Source organism: Lissotriton vulgaris, chromosome 6 (genome assembly GCF_964263255.1).
Source record: "Lissotriton vulgaris chromosome 6, aLisVul1.2, whole genome shotgun sequence".
Classification (NCBI taxonomy): Eukaryota; Metazoa; Chordata; class Amphibia; order Caudata; family Salamandridae; genus Lissotriton; species Lissotriton vulgaris.
Genome location: NC_141694.1, coordinates 956,477,493 through 956,504,353, shown reverse-complemented (window position 1 = coordinate 956,504,353; position 26,861 = coordinate 956,477,493).

Below are 26,861 nucleotides of genomic sequence, written 5' to 3'. Positions count from 1 at the left end.
TCCGCCGGAGTGGTGGTCAGAGACCGTTATTTGCTTGATGGGACAACCTTGGTCCCGCCAAGCATATTATGAGTTTCCTCTCTTCTACCGCCATGAAAGCCTAACGGAGAGAAAACACAGGTAACTCAGCCGCATGTCGATGCACACTAGGGGGAATAACAAGTGACCCCCTGTGTGCATGCAAATTGGTTCCTGCACAGCATGGATTTTCGAGTTACCTTCTACTGCAGTCCCATTGTGGTGCCTTTTTCACTGCAACTAAACAACAAAATAACTATGGGTCAAAATGGGGATGTGTCTTTTCAGAAGTGTGTCTGGGTGAATAAGTGAATGTGTGTTGAACAAATCGTTTGAACAGCACACAACAATGTATCGCACTCGATGGGAAGATATCCATCAGTTTATCGTCCTTTGCTGCCCTGTCATCATTTGAAACCTTTCCCAAAATGTGGAAGCAAAGTTGTTGCCACTTCAACAAGGAAAAGGTAGTGCGCGGTAACTTGCTAGATAAACTGAAGAGCAGTGCAAGAAAGGAATTTGTGAAAATCAAAAAGAAAGAAGAAAAGGTGCTCTATGTTAAAAATTGGATAATGAACTGATTCATATCATTGTGGTTGACATGTTTCTGCGGTCTATAGATCAATAAGTATCATCCGCTTCATCAGGACCTAAAGTATATGCTACTGCTCAAAGTGCGTTAAAAGGAATTTGATACAGATATCACCTGATCAAACCTTGTAAGGTGTTTTTAAGGGTTTAAGGGTGGGGAGCAAAGAGGTGGGGGGGTCCAGAGGTTAGTTGTTGTGTGTGGGTTTTGTGAATATGTAGTTGTGCTAATAGCAGTGTTTTTCCTAGTGTGTAGTTGTGGGTTTTAATACACTGTTTTAATAATGCATCGTTATGTTATGTTACTTATTTTATGAATATGAAGTGTAATGAACTTGTATGTTTGGGATTGTGTTTTCTGGGTGGCCTTTCTTTTTTGTATCCTATGGACATTAGGAGTATTTTAAGGAAACCACTTTTGATTTCTAATAAACCAATAGTTTTAACATAGATCTCTATCTTTTTTTCACGTTTCCTGGAGTGTTTATTTTTTCTAACACTTTTTTGGGTTTTGTATGATTTTTAAATACTTTTGATTGCTTGGAGGGAGGTCTATTAGATTCGTTTTATTTTTGCATTTTTAGGGGGCTTTTGGACAATATTTTTATTGTTTTTGGTGGATTATTTCCAAGTAATCTACACCTTTGTTGTTTATGAAGATTTTGACTTTGCATTGCAGCATGTTGTAAATTTCTTTGGTTTGTTTGCTAAGGTTCGGTGCAATTTGAGTACAGATCACTCCATTCCGAGTTGTTGCTAACTTTGCTCATTTTGTAATGCTTCTATAAATTTGTAGAGTGTAGGTTGTGTTCCGTTTAGAGTAGACTGAAAGGCATTGTGCCATCCTTTTACTGCGCTGTTTGTTTTGGCTTCCTGTGCCAAGATGCTGTCATACACATTCCACCGTGGTATTTATAATTTGAGTTTGTGTCTGTGTTTGCAGTGATGCCAACCCAAGTGCCTTCAACATAATCCATTAAGAGCTTAGTTTGTCTTTATTTTGTTGGTAGAAAGGGGTATCGATAAGTAAATAGTAGGGGTTAGCTACCTCTGTGACAGAGACATAAGCAAGAGCTATCATCTAATTTATTTCAAAGGCAAATTGGCTGTTTGTGCCATATTCTACACTATCTTTTGTAGATGCCTTTCCATAGCATGCATAATTAGAATAGTATTTCGTATATATTCTGTCTATGCATTTTTTTGGTTGAAGGTTAACCCATGTGACTTGGTAATGGATTTCCTTTCTGCAATGTTATGTATTTGGTTCTCTCTGTCACTGTATCTGAAAGTTGTACAATATTATAAACAGACACAATCTTAAAAACGTTATACATTTGTTATTTACTTCTAAAATTATGTAACTAGTTCTATTTTTTACATTTACATGTATTTTCTTGTTAGATGTTTTCAATTGTTTTTCTTCTTTTCCATTAGGAGTGTTCTAATGTGGAGCAGGTGATTTATTTTATGTTTGAAGGGGAAAAGCATCAGTTTCATTTCAAATGATTATTTGTTTATAGTTTGGAGAATTTGAGGTTTTTAGATTTATTTTTACTTGCTATTGGGGTGAGTTTATATTTTTAAATACTATATACATACTTACTGCATTATATCTTTTTACTGGTTTGTAATAGTTGTTCTTTTGGCAGCTGATCAGTTTTCGTAGTGATTTATTTTAGGACGACCATGTAAAGAGATCAAAGATGAAGAGTTTTTTGTTAATTATTTGCTATTTTGCTTTTTTAAGTTTATTTGCAATAAAATGTTCATTTAAATATACGTTATATTTACTTGGTTAAGTAGTATGAGATGTATATATTTCTGCTTTAAGGGTCTGGTCAGAATATCCCGCTGAGTTTCCTCATCATGCAGCATTTCTTGTTTGTGAACTATTTAGTTGATAAAATTATTGTACCTTTTATATTGTTGATTTCATTGTTCATATGAAATTACTGGTTAAAGTTGATTCATGTCAAAGGGGAGAACATGGTGGCCCGATAGGAGCTACGGCTGCGAGCTCCGCCGATGTGAGGTTACAGACACGCTATGCGGCTCTTACAAATGAAATGACTACATGAAATGATCTGACTACAAAGTGATTACCAGAATCTTTCTCAGGTCTGAGAGGGATTGACCTTCGGCGTCTTTTCCTCGCTCTGTGAGGATTCTTCGAATGGACTTGGCTCTGGCTCATGGTGATTGGCTCCAGGCAGACTGCCGGGTATTAATGACGCTGACCGAGGCGGGGGGGTGGACGAGTCCGAGGCCGTTCCTGTGGTAGTTTTCACTTTGCCTGCCGTCTGCAGCATTTGTGCGAGACGGAGAGCAGAGAGAAGGGCGGAGCTGCAAAGGAGAGGTGTGGGGGCTGCAGGGCAGGGCAGCGGCAACAGCAACACTGAAGGAGAAATCAAGCTTTCAGCCCAGGACCGGCTCACTCTCTCACGGTAGGTGCTGGAAGAGGTGGGGAGCTTCTGGGCTGCTGCTTCCAGGAAATTTCGCCATCAGCGCTTTTCCATAAGTAAAGTAAGTTCCTGGGGGCTAACAAATAATTTGTTCTATGCTGCATGGTCAATCCTGGAATCTTCCTGCTTGGTTAACAGCGCTGCGCATACCTGCGGGGGGGATTTAAGGACAATAATGAAGGGGAGATAAAAACTGCAAAAGTCACTAGAGACACAGTCTTCAAGAGTTCCACTAGGAAAAGAGGTAAAAATGAAGGCAAAGCTAGACGCATACTGTCTGCCACCCTAAACTCTACCATAAATTCAGCAACGTCCATTGGAGATAGAGCAAGCTTACTGACACAGTCTCCCCAAACATTGACTCTGGTACAGCGAAGAAATTATACAGAAAAAAACAGAAATAAAATAACCATAGACACACTGGAAGAGGGCTCCGCTGAAGGGAATGGAATAATTCGCACAAAATCCCTCTGTTATATTTTGAGAAAAAAATGGGTGAATCCAGAGCAGTTACCTACAGAGAAAGATAATATTCTGCCTATATTAATTAAGCCTAAAAAGGAGAGGGTGCAAGCCCAGGTTGGGAGTCAAGTTGGGTGCACATCAGAAGGAAATACAGGGATCACCCCCAATAAAAAACATAGAGAGCAGTAAAAGAAGAGGAGGCCCAGATGTAGTTGTCTCAACTAGAGCTGCAACAACTGCCAAAAAAGAGCAACAAAAAAGGGACCAAATTAAAAAATTACCCCATCTCTCCTCTCCTTCTTCGAAATTCAAGATAAGACACCACTGCCAAATGATGTATTGAAAACAAAGGAGCCCATTGAGAACCCTCCCACTGAGAATAAAGCTACACCCCCCTTGACCGTACCCCAAATGGAATCGCCTAACAGGTACAGCATCCTTATGTCTAACGATCCTGGCGACGAGGTTGATAAAGCTATGGAGGAGATAAAGGGAAATGAGGAAAATGAGGAACTCAACATCAGGCAAATGGTAAAATGGATCAACCTGAGTCGGGCGACTTGATTGGGTCACTCTTTAGGGAAAAGAAGCTCAGCTTCGCTAAGTCCGAAAGGAATCAAGAAAAAATACAGGCGACATGTGAAGCCTTAGAGACCAAGTTTAATGCCTTAGCTGATAGAGTGGTATCTATTGAGAATACCTTGGTGAAAACTAGAGGTGAAACTATGTCAAAGCAAAATTGAAAAAATAAGATCAACAGAAAAAGAGTTGAGAGACAAAATTGAGGCCATGGAAAACAACTCAAGGAGGAACATTTTAAGGCTGTTGAATATATCGGAAGGTGCAGATGGACAATGCATCAGGAGCTTTATAGTACAACTATTAAAACAAGCTGTCCCGGAGCTAGACGAACAAAGCCTAAACGAGGACATACTGAGAGTACACCGGGATCCTTTTAGACAGAACAAAACGAGAAAAAAATCCAAGAAGAGTACTTGTTAACTTTAAAACCTATACTCTAAAAGAAAAGGTTCTGAGTATGACCTTCAAAGTGGCTACCCTCTCAAAAGATGGATATAGCTATAAAATTCGCTCTGATATCTCAAAGGCTATAGCGGATAGACAATGGGCTTTGGGAAAGTATATGCCAGACATGAGAAGTGAAGGTGCAACAGTACAGATGAAATTCCAGGCTCTTTTGCGTATGTGGGATAACCACACTTATAATATTCTGGAGCTAAAAGATGTAGAATCACTTTTAGAACAAATGAAAGCTAAAAAGAACCCATGATGGGAAGTCGTTAGAGTCAACTTTTTTCTTTTTCTTTTTCTTTTTAACACCTAATACCGCACAATGGCGGAACCTCATATAGGGTAATAAATTTGCCCAATGAATGTAGGAAGGGTTCTCCAGGGTGGGGATAGGATTAAGGGGTTGTGTCTTTCCTTTGCACACACTTTTAATAAGTTTGTTTTTGGTGGAGAGCATTGGGGAAAACAGAAAAAATATGTATTGTCCAGTCTACAGGCAGTGAGCAAGCCGGATCAAGGTAAAATGGACAATTGTAACTTAGTATGCTAAGCGATTTAAAAATCATGTCATGGAACTTTATTTGGCTTAGAACAAGGAAAAGGCAACAAAAATGTTTGAATACCTCAAGCTTGTAAGGAGCGACATAATTATATTACACGAAGCCCACCTTATCAAGGAAGAGTGGCAGGAAATTACAAAACATGAGAAGTGGATTGGGAATAGTGTCTGCACAAATCAGTCGTGCAACATTAAAGGCATTTCAATCATTATTAAAAATCATTTGAATATAGCTTTAACGGATAGTTGCGTAGACTCAAAAGGCAGATGGGCCGTAGCCAAAATCAAGATAGGTAATACCTCCTTAGCGGTGGTAGGGTATTACGGCCCTAACACGGATGATCCCATACCTCTCCAATCCTTGTATCCACAATTAATAATAATAACCACTCCGATTATAATAGGTGGTGACTATAATATACTTTTAAATCCCGCAAAGGATAGTCACCCACCGAATAGAGCATTAAAACTCCCTAAAATGAGAGAGGGGGTGAACAGACTAAGAGAAGACCTGGGGCTGGTTGACATTTGGGAAACTAAAGGAGACTTAAACAACAGATTTACCTACAGGACCCCCAAATACGGTCACGCATCTAGAATTGATTTATTTTTATTTGATAAACTTTTCAGTAAACTAGTTAAAAAGGTGATACACTTCCCCGCCCACCTGTCTGATCACTCGTTAGTTCAATTAGAGGCTTGACTTAATCAAACACAGGGTGAGAAAAGGTGGACACTAGATTGTACTCTTCTATTAGACCCAGATATAGTAGAAAAATTAAAACTTCAACCATGAATTACTTTAAGGAGGACAAAAAGGGGGAAATTTCATCTAATCTAACTTGGGATGCATACAAGGCAGTACTTAGAGGGGTCTTAATTAGCTCAGCAATAAGTAGTAATAAAGAAAGAGCGCAGAGAATTTCCTAGTTAGAATCGGAAACATTAAAGAAACATGAGAAGTTAGAAACAGGAATTTTGGAGGTAGAAAAATAGGAAGGTTAAAGGAGATCTACTAGAAAAGAAGAACGATCTAGCACTTTTCTTGGAGGAGAGAGTAAGGAACAAGTGGCAAGCTGGTTGCTTTTCACATGAGTATGGAGAAAATAGTGGGAAACTCCTAGCCTGGAAGCTTAAGACTGACGCTAATAGAAATAAAATCATGGCTATAAAAAAGGCATCAATGGAATAAGAGTAGAGGACGTGTCAGATATAGAGGATGCGTTTGTACATTTTTTTCAGGAACTGTATGATGAAGACCTGGTGCCCCCACCTTTAGCTATAAGTACTTACCTTAATGATTTACAACTCCCTAAACTAGATAAATATTTATGCGAATCACTAAATGCAACAATCAAAACAGAGGAGGTAGCGGAGGCGATAAACAAATTGAAAAGAGGAAAAGCCGCTGGTCCAGACGCCATCCCATATGAACTTTATTTAGCTTTAAAAAATTCTCTGGCTTCTGTACTGGCTGATTGTTTAATACTATTTACTTGGAGGGTGCATTACCCCCTCCAACATGGTATGAGGCGACTATTAGTTTAATTTTAAAGCCAGGTAAAGACCCTCTTAATTGTGAATCATAGAGGCCGATATCATTCCTTAACAATGACTACAACATTTTTACGCAAATTTTGGGAAGAAGATTTGGCTCTTTATCAAATAATCTTATCCATGACAACCAGAAGGGTTTTTTGAGGGAAAGACAGTTGCACGACTTTACTCACCAATTAATCGGAGCAATTGACATTGCTGTGCATAAAAAACTATCTTTGGCTGTCCTCACCTTTGACACGGCCAAAGCTATTGACCGTGTGAATTGGTCTTTCTTACAAGACGTTATTCTTCACTATGGCCTAGGGAAAAACTTTTAAAAAAACATAATGAACATCTATTCATGTCCTATGGCAAGAATACTTATTAACGGTAGGTTATCAAAAAGTTTTCAGATTATAAGAGGCACCAGGCAGGGATGTCCACTCTCCCCTCACCTTTTTAACTTATATGTAGAACCCCTGGCCGAGAAGATAAGGAATTCCCATGATATTACTCCGTTTAGTTTTAATGGATGGAACTTGAAAGTTGCATTATACGCAGATGATCTAATTATATATACAAGCAACCTTAACAATTCTATAAATAGTATAACAGCCACCTTAGCTGAGTTCGGGAGTATATCTGGGTATCAAATCAATCACCAGAAGACCTAGGTGCTACACTGTAACATCACAACACCGGTATTAAAAGCAAACAGCATAATCAAATGTTTGGTTATAGAAATTTTAAATACCATTGATGAAATAGCCCAAGCACATCTGGTGACAAAAGTTAAGGAGATGAGGAAGCTATTAAAGGCATATAACTGTTTATGTCTCACGTTTATAGGGAGAGCGAATGTCAATTAAATGGCTATTTTGCCAAAGTTTACATTTCTTTTTAATGCCATCCCCTTGGAGTTTAAATCACAGATGTTAAGAAAGATTCAGAGCAAAATAAACACCTTTATCTGGGCCCCCAAATGAGTTAGGATAGCATGGAAAAAGTTATGTCAAAAGAAAAACCGAGGCGGATAGCCAGTCCAGACCTTATGACATACTATAAATATAAATCCTTTAACTTTAAAAACATTAGGATACTTTTTAAATCGCAAACTGTCTGTAATGACTATTGGAAAGCTGTAACCAACAATGATTTTTGTCTCTATAAGTTTGGCCATTCCAAGTACTTTAAAAAAATCAAATTAAAGGTCTTAAAGTCAGCATACAAAGTATGGTATGAAATAAGAAAATTATGGAAACTCCCCAACTACAGTGAGCATGCACCAGTTTGGAACTCCCCGGGCACTCCAGAATGCATGAAAGACTCACTCGCAGATCCTTTTAAAAAAGCTGGGATATTGAGATGGGGGGAGCTAATAGAACATGGTAACATAATAAGCTGGCAAAATTCTGTGTGTGAGTAACCTGCACTCCCGTTTAAGTGTTAGTGATATCAATAAATCAATCAATGTGTTCAAAAAGTATACTGCGGTGCAGTCCCCACAGTAACCTGGTTAGCCTCTCCCAGGACACATTCAAATGAAAATATTTCAAACAAACACTGCTTGAATATGTGGATGCACTGTTCACCAATCCTCTAAGGTATGAAATCAGTACTATTTACTCAACTTTACAGTTATAAGTGCTTGACCCCTAACTTATAACATGCTCTGCTCTTCTTAAAAAAAACTTTTCTTAAATCAAATTTTTTTTCAAAAATACAGAAAAACACAAAACAGAGAATTGCAATCTCATTCTCAACAAATGACTCCCAGAAAGGAAAATACTGTATTGCACTTGTCTTTGCAGTTCAATGTGCTGTAGATTTATTTCCTCAGACGAATTCAATTCTTAAAGCTTCAGAACGAATATTTTCAAACTATCGCCACTCCCAATGCATTTCGGTGCTTGGCACCTTTGTCAGGGGAATGCTGTAGAAATATACAAATCTTCCATGTTTCTGATTCATATCAATTTCCACATTAACAACATTAATCTATGTGATATTATCAATGTTAACAAAAAGAACCAAAATTCTGAGCGTTTAAAGGTTAAAAAACCACAGTCCTTATACAAGAGATATATAAATCAATGAATATGTACATCCTATCAACACTCATCTGAAATTACATAATGATACCAAACGTATATACAAATTACGCAAAAAGTGCAAGGTTCCTAACCCATATACTCCGTAAATAATTGAATTATACGCAGTGGAGCTGTTTGGGGGCAAAGGGCAGCGGACCGGACTTCACGCCCCAGGAGACTGCGGGGCGAGCAGCGGAGCATCAGCCCCTCCCTCCTGACACCGGGGGCCATATTTACTTCTCGTGCTTCCCGCTTTGCGGGAGACGCATCGCAGCGAAGCTGTTTGGGGGCAAAAGGCAGCGGACCGGACTTCACGCCCAAGGAGACTGTGGGGTGAGCAGCGGAGCATCAGCCTCTCCCCCCTGACATCGGGGGTTACTTATGTAACAACTCCTCCGCGCATCGCGGGATGCGCGTGGGCAGGCGCTGGGCTAAGCCCGGGCAAAGGGCGGGCCGTCTGTGGCCGTCTGGGTCCAGAAGAGGCCGGGCTGGACCCACTCTCTTTGTAGGACATTAACTCTCTGAGACTCATTTTCTCTTTTTAGTTTGTATTGGACTTTGACTTTTTCTTTTTATCTGCTATGCTATAATGGTTTTGTGTATTTTAGTCACTTTCAAATGATAGTGCTTACAAGGGGAATTAGTAGTATTTTAAGGTTATAGTTTATTCAGAGGGTGATTTGTGACACTGTCTTGTTGATCCTATACCCTGATTGTTACTTAAACAAAGTCTATTGATTTTGCGCATTTAGGGTGAAAGTTCTTGTGCTCTTTTTATAATATATTGGTTTGCCGAATTCAGGGAGTACGATATGGGGAGACGGAAGATCACACAGAAGACGGACAGTCTTAAATGTGTAACAAGGGCAAATGTTTCTACAATGGATGCCTTCCTGTTGAGAGCAGCCTCTGCGCTAGATAAAGAAATAGAATTGGTAAACAGACGGTTATCTAGATCACCCTCTATGGGCGTCTCTCCTCTACCTGGTGAGAAAAAACAATGTAAATGAGGCTGCTATAGAGTTACTTGATGGGTCCCAGTTATTATGTGCCGGGTCGGAGTCTGGGAATTCTCAAGATATATCTCTTCTGGAAGTAAATCCCCCTGTGCTTTCCCCGGTTGTAACCATTGTATCTAAGGCAAGCAACGTGTTACTGACGGTGGAACCTGCAGCCCGGCGATCTCATGATATATCATCAGAAACAACAGGCATTAAGGACAGATCTGAGGAGTGCAGAGGTCAAAGAAACACAACGGATAGTGGCAAGGATGTCCAAAAGTTCACGCTACTCCGGAGGCTATTAATGGCCTTCCGCACATTACCTTCAATCTGGTCTTCCGGTCTTCTATAAACGTTAATGCCCGTGTATTTGAATGTGGTCGGCGCTATTTGGAACCGGTAATCACCAAATTGTATGTGGGAGGGTCGTTGCCCTTCACGGAAATAGAAGCCTAGTGATTTCGTCGGGTTAATGGCCAGGCCAGATACGGTCTCAAAACGGTCGAAGATGGTTGCTAGGGTTGAGTGGTTCCCATCCAAATCTCGAAGATACACTAAGATATCATCGGCGTAGATTGATATCAGATTATGTGTTCCCCCAATGGAAATGCCCACCTCGCCCGCTCGGGTCTGGAGTGCAATCGCCAGAGGCTCGAGTGTCAGTACAAACAGCAGGGGCGATAACGGGCAACCTTGCCGGGTGCCTCTGTAGATATCGTAAATATCTGAGATGTACCTGCTTGTGCGAGCTCTAGCTGTTGGGTTTGTATACAGTGGACAAATCCATTTGATTAGGTAGTCGGGGAAGCCGAAACGCTGTATGACCTCGAGTATAAACTCCCATGTTAGGGAGTCGAATGTCTGCCTGAGGTCCAAGGCGATACAACCGGCCTGAGGAAGATCCATTGGAGTGGCTGACATGAGGGCGTGGAGCCTCCTCGTGTTCTGGGTAGTGTTGCTCCCTGGGAGGAAGCCGCATTGGTCCTGGTGTATTAGGGTAGGGAGGTGGGCCTGTATTCGCATAGCGATAGCTTTGCTAAGTATTTTATACTCTGTGGGGAGCATTGAGAAGGGTCTGTAGTTAGTCAAGTCAAGGGTATCACTACCAGGTTTTGGTATGGATATAACTGAGGCTTGCATTGTCGTGGTAGGCAGGTGACCGACCTCGTAAGCTGTCTTATAAATATTCTCCAAGATGGGTACTTGCGTTGCGGAATAAGCCTGATAAAATTCTACAGGCATAACGTCCATGCCGGGAGTTTTACCTCGATTAAGGGAGCGAATGGCTATTTTGATTTCTTGCTGTGTAATGGGTCCGCCCATCTCGGTCTGTTCGTCCCGGGTCAGGGTTGGGAACGGTAGGTCCCTTAGAAATTCTATCATTTCGTCTCCACCACCCGCGGGGGAGGGGCATATAGCATCCCCAGATGGACCCTAAATGCAGCATTAAGACTGTGTGGACATCTCCCTTCCCCCTCCATCCCTAATATGCGTAATCACTGGGACTTCGGGGCTGTCTCGTACTAGGCGAGCGAGCAGGGCCCCAGACCTGTCTGCTTCTGCCTGCTGGCATCTCAAGTAATCCTTGTGATCAATGACTCTTAGTGTTTCCAAGGAGTTCCGCATACTCTATGTTGCATAACTGTAATTCCCCCTTACGCCCAGAGTCTAATCCCGCCACCGTCTCTAAATCCTTCAGGCGGCCTTCGACCTCATAGAGTTTCCTGTGAATTTCCTGTCTGGCTCCCACCAGCTGGCCGATAGCATCCCCCCTTATCACAGCCTTCATGGCATCCCACACCAGCAGGTTCAAGGACGCAGAGTCCCAGTTCTCCAGTTCTCCCGGAAGTAGTTATCTAGTGTATCCGAAAGGTGTTTGCAGAATGGGCCATCCTCTAATAGCAATGGATTAAGTCTCCAGGTGGGAACCGGTGACGGCACCCTCCCCCAATGCAGATCAAGTGTCAGTGGTCTGTGGTCCAAAAAGGTTTTAGCTAGGTAGTCTGAGGACGTACATTTGGAGAGCAGAGAGTTGGTACACAAGATTCTGTCTAGGCGAGTATGTAGGTCATGCACTGGGGAATAGTAAGAGTATTCCTTGTGTGTCGGGTGCAGGGTGCACCGTATGTCTGTCAGTCCCCATCCCTAGAGTCAGGTTCTAAAGGAGTCAGCCATCTTGTGTACCCCTGTCATCTGGAGGGGGGGATGCGATCTATCCAGATCAACATCCAGAACCAAGTTCCAATCCCCACCCAAAATCCAGGGGATGTCCATCCAGTCAGCTAAAGCCCAGCCTACGTTTGCAAAGAATCTATCTTGATCGAAATTCGGGGCATAGATGCTGCCCAGGACCAGCAGTGTAATGGCCAGTGTGCCCTTCACCAATATGTATCGTCCCTGGTCGTCTACCTTCCTCTCAATTTCCACAAAGGAGTACGGTGTCGCACCGATATGGTAGCCCCCCTGGAAAAGGCCGAGTACAATGTAGAAAATATAGTTCCCCTCCATTTCTTTTGTAATGTGTGTGCCTCCGACAGTGTTAAATGGGACACCTGTAGGAACACTATTTGAGCCTGTTGGCGAAGTAAAAAAGCATGTATTCTATGTCTTTTTTGTATTGCTCCAAGCCCCAGTACATTCCAGGTAGCCAGCCTATATTTTCCCTTCGTATCAGCCATACTTGGATGCAGATGCCACAATAGACAGTGCCTTGCGCTGTAATGCTTTTATTGTCAGTGCTAGCCAGGAGACGTATTTCACCCCACCCCAAACTTGAACTCTATAGCCAAACAAGAAACTGCAAAACATAACCAATCGATCTTTGGTGCATACGCCTTTGGGGGGTCGACTAAGCATGTACAGTGTCCACATAGTCACACATTTCTGCGCTGCCGGCTCAACGGTGCCGCCAGGGAAGTTTTATTTTTAAAGTATCTATCAATCATTAAACAACAGATAAAGGATATCAGTAGGTCCTAGGGCTTCAAGCCCCATCCATTTGGGCGGTTACTCCTGGTCATTGTCCAGAAGTTCATCCGCTGCTCTCGGCGTCACAGTCGGGAACAAGACCATACTGTTCTCTGAGTCCGAGTCCAATGTACTGTCTTTAGTGTCCATGTTGATTACCTCTCGCTCCTCTCGGAAGGAGCCCACCATTGCGACAGCGTCCTTCTGGCCCTCTTTCTGCTGGGATTTAGTGGGCTTACGTCGTTTCAGTCTCGCAGTCTGCGTGGTGGAAGCTCCTCCTGTGTGTTCTGAGTTGTCCTTGGAGCCGTTGGCTGACGATCCTTGAGTCGGTCCTGGATTCTCCTCAATGTCCATTGCCTCTAGCCATTCCTCCACATCAGTGGGGCTCTTGAAAAAGTGGGTTTTATTGTCATGTATCACCTTAAGGCGGGCCGGGAACAGTAGGGCATAGCGGAGGTTGGCTTTTTGGAGTCTCTTTTTTATCTCAAAGTAGGAGGACCGTTGTTTTTCCACTAGGTTAGTGTAGTCCGGATCTAGCGAGATGCGCCCGTTTTCATATTCAATGAGGGACTTCTCCCGGGCCTTTTGGAGCAGCATGTCTCTGTCCCAGTAGTTAAGGATTTTAACAATCAGTGGTCGTGGCGGTTGTCTCGGTCTCGGCCGTCCAGTGGGGATCCGGTGAGCTCTCTCCACACAGAAGAGCGGCGACAGGCCTTCCATGGTCACGTGATCTCGGAACCATTGTTCCATGAATTCCGTTGCGCGGCCCCCTTGCTCCTTTCCGGAAGCCCAATGATGCGGATATTGTTGCGTCGGTTGCGGCCTTCTGCATCCTCCACGCGCTCCATTAGGGACTTCAGTTGTTGCTGTATTTGTTGGATGGAGGTGGTATGTTCAGCCACCGTCGGGGTGAGGTCCGTCAGTGTCGCACCTTGGTCTTTAACCCTGTCCGCTAATTTGCAGTGGTCGGCTTTCAATAGCGACAGATTAGTGGTAAGGGTTCCCATTTGTGCTTCCATTGCGATCTGGAGTCCCTGATTTCTTGCAGTATCAAGTCTAGCTTGTCCGTCTGTTGGTCCCCAGTAAGGGCCGGGTTAGTTATTGTCTGCGTGGACCCTTCCAGGCCGGTCACTACGGTGTGTCCCGCTGATGGTCCGTCTTTGCCGTCCAGTGTTTTTGTCCCTTTCCAGGCCATGGCTGCCTCCTTCGGGTATGATCAGTGTCCGGGAGCGGGACCCGGGTCAGGGCGCCTCCCAACCGTAATACCTTCTCTTATCGGGTTTAACCTCAACCTCGTGTCCCCAAGTGTCGTCGGTGGATATATGTCCCGCCGAATAGGGTCTGCCCCAGTCTCTTCTTAGCGTGCAGCTGCTGGTACCTATTGGCCTTCTTCCCGAGGAGTCATGGGGGGGGCACCTGTAGTGGGTTCCCAGCAGTCTCTCGCTTTCCCCCCTTTGATGTCGCGCAGCAGGGATCTAGGCGGCCTTCACTCAGTACAGGGCGACTGCAGCGATCTACAGTACTCCTGGGCCCACCACGCGGTCCTGCACCACCAGTCCCAGTGGCCTGCAGTGACTTCTTCCTCAGGCTGTGTCAGGGGGGGAGAAGGGGGAGGGAAAGAAGGAGAAGCAGGCCTGTCCCCCCTGCAGCACACCTGTGCCCCCCTACCTTCAGATGTCTCTCCAGGCAGTCACCCAGGGCCGCTAAGTCGATGCGGTAATCAGGCTGCCCCCGGCCGGGTCCCGTCTCGGCATTCCAGCTTGTATAATAAAGCGTACCTCCGGACCATCTCAATCCTTCAACGGGTGCATGAGCGGTCCAGTCCGCATCAGTCTCCGTCGTTGTGGAAGGCAGCGCCACGAGCAGTCTTACCGGGGCAGTTTCAGGCCTTACCGGCGTCTGGTGCCCCGCATTCCGGGCGTGTCCTCCACTCGAGGTCCTGGCTTTTGGTGCGGAGGTAGGCCCCAGGCTTTCCGCTCCCGGCTGCTCGACAATCCTGGCCCCTAGGACCGCCAGAGTTTCGCCGAGTCTTCAGGGGGCTCTGCGGAGCTGGTGTCTCTCCTCTAAGGCGTCACCCTGCCCCTCAGAAGCGTCCCACAGGATCGTTTCTTCCCGGCAGCACCGAAGCTCTAGCAGACTCCGTCCGCCATCATGGCCTGCTAGCCACGCCCACTTCTGGAATGCATCATTATGGACACCTATTCGAAAGTACCACTTGGCGACTCAGGAATTCGGGTGCTTCCCCTTGGTTATTTCTACAAAGATTCTCCAGATAGGGCCATAGCTAGTGGGGGGTGGGCCCATAGATCACATAGATTACCATCCAACGGGAGAGGGGAAATTCCACATCCAACTAGGGGCCAATTGTGCCCGTATACCACAGGGCCAGAACTCTCAAATAGATTCACAGCCTTATCCAGATTGGGCGACTGTGACTGACTTCCTGCCAACATGGAGGGTGAGCGAAATGGTTTGCAGCACGGTGTTTCATCTGTATCCCTTGAACAAACTACCATGCTGACAGGTGGGGCCCAGTCTGGGCCAATTAGAGATTATATTGAGACTACATCGCTGGCCTATGTTAATATGTTACCCCCATATAATGGTATTTACAACATTCTATCGTGGAATGTTGCTGGTTTATCTAGTAAAGTTTGGGACCGCCTGCTCCTACAATTTATTAGACAATTTACTGTGATCTGTCTTCAAGAAACTTGGTTGGTGGCCAGTGATTTATATTTGGAGGGCTATAAGGTCTTTTATGTTCCTGCATCCCCTTCTGTGAGTGTTAGAGCCAAGGGCGGACTGGCTATTTTCATTTCTTTAGCAGTTCCCAGCAGGATTCATCTTATATTATCATCTAGGCCACATACTCAAGTAATTGTCTTGGGGAAGGGAACTGAAAGCCTTGGAATTGTTAATTTGTATAACTCCCCAGATACAACTCATTATCGAAGTTTGATTGCCCTGTTGGGTCCCACTTTGAGGGAAGTTAGAGGCTTGCCATTACAGAAATTATTGGTTATGGGAGATTTTAATATCCACCCTTGTGGTAACCCTTTAACAACTGTTACATCAGAACTGGGTTGTGCAAGAATTACGGGCTTTCACTTTGAACATACAAACCAGGGGGCCGAGCTAAATAATTTCCTAGATGACTTTGATTTGGTTCCATCTATTTCTCTTGTGTCCCCTTTGAGTATGCAAACTATTCTCTGTTTTAAAGGTGGAAGAAGCGGCTCCTTTTTGGATTATATCTTGATCTCCTCTGGTATTCTTGACCGATTTCAGGGGTATGAAATAATGGAGAGCGCATTCAGCGACCACAATCCGATGTGTGTATCAATTGGTGGTAGGCCGTTGGCCACACAAAAAAGGGTGTCCATGCCAGCTCAAGTGAGTCTGACAGACGGGCGCCGACGCTTGAGATGGAGTCATGTTGCTCCTGATTTATTCCAAAGTAAGGTGCAGGAGTCGTGCTCTATAGAATTAATTTCTTGTGTGACACCAGGTATTTAATCGCATGTCATTCTTAATTTGTTTGCCTCCATTATCTCTAAGATTGGAGACATTTTGAGTGCCCCGGTTACCAACCCTAAACTTACAGACCCAAGATGGTTTGATTCAAACTGTTCCAGGGCAGGGAGGAAATTAAAGGAAGCTTTAAAAATGGTCCAGCGAAATAAAAATGTAATTGGTGCTTGGTACCACGAGTATAAAATAATCCTGGCCGCACGTAAAAGTGTAATTAAAGATGGAGTGTGGAGGGACCTGTTGGAGGCAAGTACTTTGGGGAACAGCTCTAAATGTTTCAAGTTTAGTTTATTTGATTCAGTTCTCTTGCGAGAACAACACATTTTTTGCATTAAAATTACAATTTTGGTTTTAAAATTATCTATCTAATACAATTTTAAAAATGATTTTAAAGAGTTATACACTTTGATACACACAAATTCATTGGGTGGAGCGTTGCAAAGGGTAATCAAATTCTGAACAGAATTGATATTACATTTGATTTTGATCGGTGTTATGTATCTGTTCAGAGAACATGTTCCAGATCTTGCACCCCACCTTTACATAAGTCACAGAGGTTAGGCCCTCCTCCTTTTGGCAACCATTTAATTGTGTATGATTTCAGGGGTAGTATCCCAAGTCGTAGTAGAGTAATACTTCGCCTGACTCCATGATTTAAATTAAAAAAAATATATTGTTGCGTTTTTTTTAGAACAATTGTATCCGCGTACTGTTTGTACGTTGAGAGGACAGAGCATTCTCTTAAATGAAGGTCCTGACTTAGCCCAGTTAGTGGGAGATGGTATGCAGTGGACATTCAAAATAGATCGCACAGCAACTGGCTTTTGGAGTTAATTCTTGTCTTATGAAACAGAGAACTCACTACCCTATAAACAGAATAACCTGAGTAGTGTTGATTGTCATGAACAGGATATTCTATTCCATTCTATAATATCATTCAGACCATTACGGTCCGTTCCTTCCTGAAAAATCTAAAACAAACAGTAACATGACTAAAGCAGATTGGATGGCCATTAAGTCCTTGCAGAATAACACCTCCATCACCATCAAACCGGCTGATAAGGGCGGGGCGGTGAAGGTGATGAACACCAAGGACTATGAGAGTGAGATCCAACGACTCTTAGGAGAAAGACAAAACTACAGACCCTTAACTGAAGACCCCACAAAAGAACTTCAAAACATCATATCCTCTATGGTCTCTGAAGCTAAAGAAAAGAAATGGCGACGGCAAAGGAAGCTGAGTTTTTGATAAACCCTTCTCCGAGGGTCCCGGCATTTTATATAGTGCCTAAGATCCACAAAGCCCAGCGGCCACCCCCTGGGCGCCCGATAGTATCGGGCATTCAATCTGTATTGGAACCCTTGTCACAATTTGCGGAGTACTTTCTTAGGGAATGTGTTGTTACACAACCGTCCTATGTCCAGGACACCACAGACATCTTGAGGCAGCTGGAAAATGTGAAGCATGAACCAGCACAAAATTATTTAGTGACCATTGACATTGAGTCATTATACACCAACATCCCCGAGGAGGCCACGCTGGTGGCAGCAGCGCGCTCCCTGGGGGAATGTGAGTGGTTTCATGATACTTCACAGACATTTGTGTTACAATGTATTGAGATTGCACTAACACACAATTTTTTTGCATACAAAGATCAGCTGTATTTGCAAACATCAGGGACTTCGATGGGAGCTACATTTGCTCCGAGCCTGGCCATCATATATGTGGGCCAGTTCGAAGCCAATTACAAAAATCATCCGTCCAATCTCTTCCAGGACAACATTGTCCTCTGGAAGAGATATATCGACGATATCTTATGCATCTGGAAGGGACCAGAGGATGATTTGCATAGATGCCTGACTTGGAATAACACTCTAGACCCTTGCCTGAGATTCACGTGGAACGTGGATCGCTACAAAGCTACATACTTGGATTTGGACATATTGGCAGAAGACAACAAACTTACCACTATGGTTCATCAAAAACCAACGGATAAAAACTCTTTACTGCACTACAGGTCTTATCACCCAAGGGCTCTTAGGGATAATCTTCCTGCAGGACAATTCCTACGTTACCGTAGAAATTGCTCGTCCACTGATGGCTATCCGGCACAAACTGAGGATCTAGCATCCAAACTGGTTACTAGAGCATATCCCCAGAAAGTCATCAAACAAGCATGTAAACGAGCACTCAGCACCCCGAGGGAGGCCCTTTTGGAAAGGAACATCAAAGATAAGGATGAGTGTATACCGGTGGTTACTACGTTTGACCCATGTTCGACGCTAATCCGACAAATCATCAGGAAACATTGGCATTTGTTGAGTACAACATCTATGAAAATGCCTCAGCCTAGATTTGCTTTCAAACGCTCTACCAATTTGAAAGATCGATTGGTACACACTCGACCCCCTAGAGCAGGGGAGGAATCTGGTATCCCACTGGGACATTATCCATGCGGAAGTTGTACTGTTTGTGCACTAACCAGCAGAACTAAGACAGTTACCCTGTTTAGTGGCAAAACATTACACCTCAATAAGTTCAGTAATTGTAACACCAACAATGTTATTTATAGAATCACTTGTTCGTGTGAGAAACACTATATAGGACTCACTATTAGAAAGATTAAGACACGGATCCAAGAGCATTTGAGTACTCTTAGAGCAGGCAAACTCACTACAAAGTTGGTCCAACATTTCATCACTCAAAAACACCAACCTAGGGATCTATGGTGGGTGGTACTGTAAAGACTGGGTGGTGATCCATTTAACATGGAGAATAGACTATTCAAGAAAGAGGCCCGTTGGATTTTTCAGGAAGGAACGGACCGTAATGGTCTGAATGATATTATAGAATGGAATAGAATATCCTGTTCATGAAAATCAACACTACTCAGGTTATTCTGTTTAAAGGGTAGTGAGTTCTCTGTTTCATAAGACAAGAATTAACTCCAGAAGCCAGTTGCTGTGCGATCTATTTTGAATGTCCACTGCATACCATCTCCTACTAACGGGGTTAAGTCAGGACCTTCATTTAAGAGAAGGGATACTGAGGTACCAGTGTTAGTGCTTAATAAACCCATGGTGACCCTATGTAGGAACCTTTATAAAGGATCCACGAGGATATATAGTCAAGGTGAAGAGGTAGGACGTTCCTTAAAACGTAGTGCTGTAGCGTTTAGAGGCAGGACTGCCCTTATATGCAAAAATATATAGGGCCCAACCGCACTAGGGGCACTAATTATGTAAATAAATAGATCGGTCCCCGCCTTATCAAAATCAGGGCAGATATGAGTACACACTAGTAAAAGTGGGTATTAACAATGTCATCTTGCCAAAGCACAAACAAAATAGTAAATATTGAATCGATAATGATGGTGATTACATAACACATAGGCAAGGGGGCTCTCATAGAGCATGATACGAACATTTGGTTAGGAACCATGACTTGAACACCACTGTAAGATGGCCGCTTAGTTTATCGCTGTGATCACGTGTATTGACAACGTGAGGGGTACACAAAGCAAGCAAAGGGCGTGACCAAAAACCCCGAATTAGCGAGACAAGCCTGCAACAGCATATAACCGGGATGGTGGACAACACAGCCATACAGGGGGTGAGCGGAGGCCAGCTAACTGCACAAATACCAGTAAGAGTGAGCTGTGGGTGTCATGCAGCGACACGGGCACCTAGAGACCTTTTTTTAAAGGAAGCGTTGAGATATAACTAACGGGTCCAGCTCAGCATCCTAAATAGTTTATAAAGTCGGGTCCAACAGGTAGACGGGGCCCTAGCCACGAATAAACAGCGAGTGAACAACGTGAGGCTGGATCGGGTACATGTGATAGGAACGAGTGAGTGAACTGTATGCCTGATGATGTTTTAATACTATTTATTTCTTTGACTACAGCACTGACCGAGGGCAGTTGACCGGTACCTACTACAAGTTTACAGGCACCGGGCTGGGTGATTCTTCTACGGGGGCGCTGGTACATAAAGCATATAGCTGCTACCTGGTAAATAGATTCACAATTTAAGTGCATTTTACTTAATGGAAATGACGTGGTTTCTCCTGAGGCCACAACCAAGAGGTTAGTGTAACGTAGATAATGTGTGTGAGTGGCACTATTTTATGTACAACCACAGGTACAATAAATAAAGAATTGACGTGCAGAGAACACAAAGACCCAAAACCCTGACGATATTGCCGACAAATCTATCACGGCAATGAAACATGTTGGTTTGGTTTTAATAGAGTGGGCACACAGCACTGAATAAAAGTAATTTAGCTAGTGGAGCTCTGCTCTTTTTAAACGGTGGTGGTGTCACACTTTGAAATTAGAGTGGTCACACCTCATTGGGTCACTGACACAGAGCACATTTTTGGTTAATGTAGTCTGCACTGTTTGTTATCCTTTTCTTTGTTATAATTGGCAGCTGCTGATGATGATAACACAAGGACACAGACGAGTACCTGTTCATTCCTCCGCGGGTTTTGCTCCCGTGAGGCACTACCAATTCCCCCTCCCCCTTTTTTCTGAAATTCTTTTCTTTAGAAGGTTTGGTGAGGGTGTGTCGTTGTCTTTAGTGCCATTCACAGTTTTAGACATTATTCTTAAACAGAAACTCATGACCATAAGGGCATAATTAAGCAGTAGGGTGAGATTCACTCACGGCTTATTGACACCGTAAGAAGGGGGTCTGTTAAGATTTGTGGGAAAGAATGTTAGATATGCCCAGGATCTCCGAGTATCCAGCAAATTTAACATTAAGAGAGGGGTGCTCCAGGAATGTATCCTGGCCCCCTTTCTCTTTAATTTGTATATTAATGACCTAGAGAAATATCTTGTTAACACTGTTAGGGAAAAAGGGCAGGCCCGTCTTGCTTTACACCGATGACGCTGTTCTTATTGTGAGAACAGCTAGGGGTTTACAGGTCCAATTAGAGGCTTTTTAGCGTTTTATGGCCGAGCGAGACCTGAATATTAATAATGCAAAATCTTTTATGATGCAGGTCGGCACCCGTCCCAAGACCCAGTATGCTTTTAGAGTGGGTAACGAAAAGGTGCCAATAACCCGATCCTTTTGTTATTTGTGGGTGTTGTTTGACAACACCCTTAAAGGGGGCCCACTCATCCAGTGAAAAAGGGGGGGAGGTTACCAGGGCAAACACTGCCATATTCAATTTTGCCTCTAAAATGGGTAAGCGGCCAGTGGCGGCACTGCTGAAATTATATCAGGCCAAAAGTGTAGCGATAGCCAGCTACGGCAGTGAAAGTTGGGGTTATTTTGCCTTGGGTGCACTCCAAACAGTGGAGAATGCTTTTTTAAAACTTTCATTAGGGGTGCCTAATAATAGATCAAATATGGTGGTACATGAGGAAGTGGGAGTGCAAGTTGTAAGTGATGGATTGGCCTACGTCCTCTACTTTTCAGTTAAACTGTTGGCTAAACAAGGAGTTGGTTCTTACTCACCAGATTCTCACTGAAATAATGAATGTAGATCATAGATTACGCATCCCATGGGTAAGGTACATAAAAAATAGTTGTGAGGAGCTGGGTGGGCCGGATCTCTTTTATAAATCTGACCGGATTATTAAACAGGATGTTGCCTTCACAAAGAATTCTTTTCTCCTACTAAGGTCTATGAGTAGAGAAGACCAAGAATTAGGCAAACAGAGTGTCCGTAGTCATTTATTGTTGAAAACTGTCATGGGCATCGAGCCATATCTTACGTATTCCATTTCCACCCAGGAACGTTTTTTCCTGACAAGATTCCGGTTAGACAATCTACATTTGTTATTAGCAGTACCAAAAGGTAGTCATAGAGGTCAAGTGTTAGCACCCTGCGGCTGCGACTATAAGTCTCCACAGAATTTGCTTCGCCTTGTGTTTTTCTGTAATTTTTATGTGGGACCTCGCCGGTATTTTTTACTTCCTCTTTTACAAAAATTGAAATTTTCCCAAGTCCGCCCGCTCTTCTTTATCTACAACTGCTCCACCCTGAATGTATTTTATTTGTGATAGGATTTTTGAAAGCCGTCATTAGGATCAGAAATAGTTTGCCCGATTAAACTGATTATGTACGATGAATCTCCTTGTTAAAAAAATGTATGTGTTGTATGTACTCTGACAAATTCTGTACATTGTGTATAACACATGAAACACAGGGGGTCTACCAGCTAAATTCTAAAGCTGCACTGTCAGTACTGAGTCCACAGGATCTCGGAGTGTATGTATCACATAGAGACAGCGTATTTCTGAAAAAAGAGAGGGGTGAACACTAAATGCATACAAGAGACCGGCACATCAAGGGTTATTTGTACATGGCTGACCAATCCAAAGCAATTAGTAAAGGGTTCCCATCAAATTGACTCAATGATCAGTCCTATCATTTGGCCAAACCCAGGTGCATATTAGGCTGGTCCCCCGATCATCCTGTGGATTCGGTACTGACAGTGCAGCTTTAGAATTTAGCTGGTAGACCCCGTGTGTTTCTTGTGTTATACCTTAAGTAGGAGCTGGGGATAAAATCAGGTGTGGGTCTTTAAACTATATATCCCTTGGACCCTCTCTCTAACTGTTTAGTTGTTGTCTGAATTCTGTACATTGAAAGAATTTTTATAACTTGTGCTTAGTCTTAAGTGAAATAATTTTGGGAGGATCTACTTGTTTGGTATACTCCGTTGAATTGTCCTAATATGTTTTAATTATGTATCTTTTATGGTTTTAAAATTTTAAACAGAATAAAGTATTTTGAAATTGAAATTGAAATTGAATTATAAAACAAACCCAGTGCAAAAGCAAACGCCACCTCACGTCGTGTAAAAGCCCTGTGTAGTTCAAAACACTCACCGGCATCACTATTCCCGGATCAATGACCTCCACGTAATTATGTAGACATGACAAGCTCTAAAAAACGATGGCAAACAGCAATAAATTTCCCTATATTTCAATGTCCAACCATTCAAGAACCGTGATGCAGATTAACATTCAATCGAAATACCTGCCAGTGTGATCTCCCGATGTCTTCGTATCCTCAAATGAATATGACCCAGTTTGCACTGCGAATCAAAACACAGTGATTATTAAACTATACTTCCTAATCCCAAGGGTTCACCCCCTGTCCCTACGGACTCTAGCTTACCGTAATGGTTGCGCAGACACCCACTTCATGGCCCCAGCCTCTCGGTTTTAAAAGTGCCCGGCATTACCGAATGTTAGGAGAACCGCGTCTGACGTCAGCGTACACAAACACAAACGACAGACTGGTAGTTCTTCCAAGATGGCCCCCGCTATACTATTTACGTATACCGCGACTCCACCATACATTATGAGGTCTATGCATCACACAGTGAGCATATTAAATAATAACCAAAAGTAAGTATGCTGAATAAATCAAATAATGTGCAAAGACTCTCTAACTCCAACAACCCCGGTGAATCCCTAACTAAAACATACAACAAAACAAAATGCAAAATGTAAACACGACTCCCAATCTCCCTCTATGTATGCTAATGAAGTAAGTGAACCCTGTATTGAAATTTGCGTTTTCTGCATGGTTTGAAGTAAACAAAATAAAGAGTGTGTCCAGACATACATGTATGAAACAATGATCATAACAACATACAAATACATTAAGGCTCAGTATGTTTATAAAAAACAGGCAAATTCGATTTTATCATTCAATCCACAAGGATTCATGGTATTAAGAAAACGAATCCAAAATGTTTCCCTTTGTGCAAGATACCTCAAGGTATTCGCGGTGATACAGACACCCGTTCAAGAATAGTGAAGCGTAACTGTGGGATAGTGTGTTTCTTCTCCATCCAGTGTACAGTTAAACATGATTTAATGTTAGATGTGCGAATCATACTCTTATGTTCGGTTATTCTAACTTTTACCTTCCTAGATCTACAGCCAACATATACAAGACCACATGGATATTTGATTGAATATATGACCATGCTCGTGTTGCAATCAGATGTGTGTTTGAGCTTAATCAATTTGCGCACTGAACTGCAAAGACAAGTGCATTACAGTGTTTTCCTTTCTGGTAGTCATTTGTTGAGGATGAGATTGCAATTCTCTGTTTTGTGTTTTTCTGTATTTTTGAAAAAAACAATTATTTAAGAAAAGTTTTTATTTAGGAGAGCAGAACATGTTATTAGTTAGGGGTCAAGCATTTATAACTATAAAATTGAGTAAATACTGCTGATTTCATACCTTAGAGGATTGGTGAACAGTGCGTCCTCATATTCAAGCGGTGTTTGTTTGAAATATTTTCAACATAATAAGCTGGACAGCATTACTGGAGAGGACCAACACAACTATTTCAAGGTTTAAATATTATCAGCTGGAAAGTTGGTGTAAGGAACAAGAGAAAATACCAGTCAATATGGAAGGAATAGAGGATGAAATACTAAAAGACCCAGCTCCAGAAGAAGTCTCTAAATGGTACTGGTATTTGTCCGAAAAGAATGAAGCAGACTTTAACACACCAAACGATAACTGGAAGAAGATTTTCCCGGCTCAAGACTTGCAACAGTTATGGTAAGTATCTTGCACTTTTTTATGGTTTATCACTGTCTATGCACCACTCAGGAGAAATCATCTCTTTACCCTACACAGATCTTATTGGACGCCAGAGAGGCTATCAAAAATAAATAATCAGGTGATGAGAAAATGCCCCAAGTGCGGTGAAATAAAGGCAAATGATATCCACATGTTTCATCAATATGCACAACTTGACACCTATTGGAAGGAGATTGGTAAGATAACTAATAAAGAACTAAACACTAATATGAAGGTAAGCTCTTTTAATGTTATCTTTGGTATCTTAGAGGGTAACGATCATGATGTTGTTCTAAATAAGAATCAGAAATGCCTCTTATTCACCCTGATGTTATTGGCTAGAAGTGAGATATGTAAAAATTGGATTCTTCCATCTCCTCCCAAGATAGATGATTGGCTTTTCCAAGTTAATAAGTTCAGGAATTTAGATACACTCAGAGGGGTGAGCAAACATATGTGATACTGGGACCTTTGGGACAAATATAGCATATGGTAGGAAGGGCTGTCCAATGATTTTACCAACATGCGATCATTTGATTCCGAAAGGATCCATCGGGGAGGCCAAGAGAAGTTGGATTCTAAAGAATTTGCTGGCATTTTTAGACATGGTCTTGCCTCTTCTACCCTGGGCCGTCCACTTTCTTAAAAGGAGACCTGGCTTGCTAAAAAACTATAAAGATCGCACAAACGAGGACACAAAAAAATAAGAAATTACTGGTTAAGGTTGTTTATAGTTTGATTTTGTCAGTAGTTAAGTTTATTTAGAATTTTGTAATCAGTTATGTCTTTTTATGGTAAACACTAATTTAGGTTTTATCTATCATGTTTGAGTTATAGTTTGATATTCTTTAATATAATGCAATATTTACATATGTATTCATTATTTAGAGCTAATATATTTTTCTTTGTTATATTGTTATAAATGTAGGTATATATCTTGTTGGTGTTATTTGTAAATATTGGGTTCATGTAATATATTTATTTTTAACTTAAACATGTGTATAAAATGTTATTTTGTTTATTTTAATTCACAATTTTACATAAAAGTTGCTTTTTATTTTTATTAGTGACAATGAAATAATTTTGGCAGTATGATTGTAGTCAATATTGCAATATTGTAAATCAATATTTTTTGCATAGTATATGTTTATTCAAAGGTGACAATATTTTTTTCCCTATATTTGTGTTTTTAATATATTTACAAATTGAAGGCAATATTTTTGTTAATGATATTTTCTGCTATTTTTGTGTTTCAATATTATATGCAATGTATGTAAGTGGAAGTTGCACTCAATTAATCAACTTAATCAGATAGGACAATGTGTGTTCTATGCTGTATTAATGCCTGCTAAGCATTGGTATATACAGTGAAAGTGGCCTAACCCCATAAACAGGCAGCTAGGACTAAAGCATGCAGCTACGTAAATTATAATTTTCAAACAATCAAAACAATTTGTAAATTATTTTCATCATCACATTTAATATGTTATGTCAATCAACATATTATTCTGTGTGTTATTCACTGTTCATGATTATATATATACATCAATTCATATTATACATCCATTTTACAAGAAACCACATTTCTTGAGCACCCAATGCATTTCGGGACTCTCTTGTCCCTTCGTCAGGGGTTCCTGTACAAAAAAGGAAAAGAAGAAGGAGAAGGAAACAATTTATACGATGCCAATCGTATTTTTAAAGCCTATTTACAATTGCATAAACCAACTTTATAATCATCAATCTGAATTCAATCCTTTATAACAATCTGATTGCATCACCTATTATCTTCACTGCACACTGAGACGAAACTGAAGCACCCTATATAATTAGAACCATTAATCCAAATGTCCATGCTGTTATTCTCACCGTAATAAATCCTGGTAATTCAATCCTGTAGTGCCTAAAAAAAGCCTCTCTGACGAATCTAAAACCTGAAATATACTAAATTACAATGGCCATTTAAATTGTCATTCAGATGACCAAAAAACCAAATAAACACAACCACAATTCGCTTACCTAAATGTAA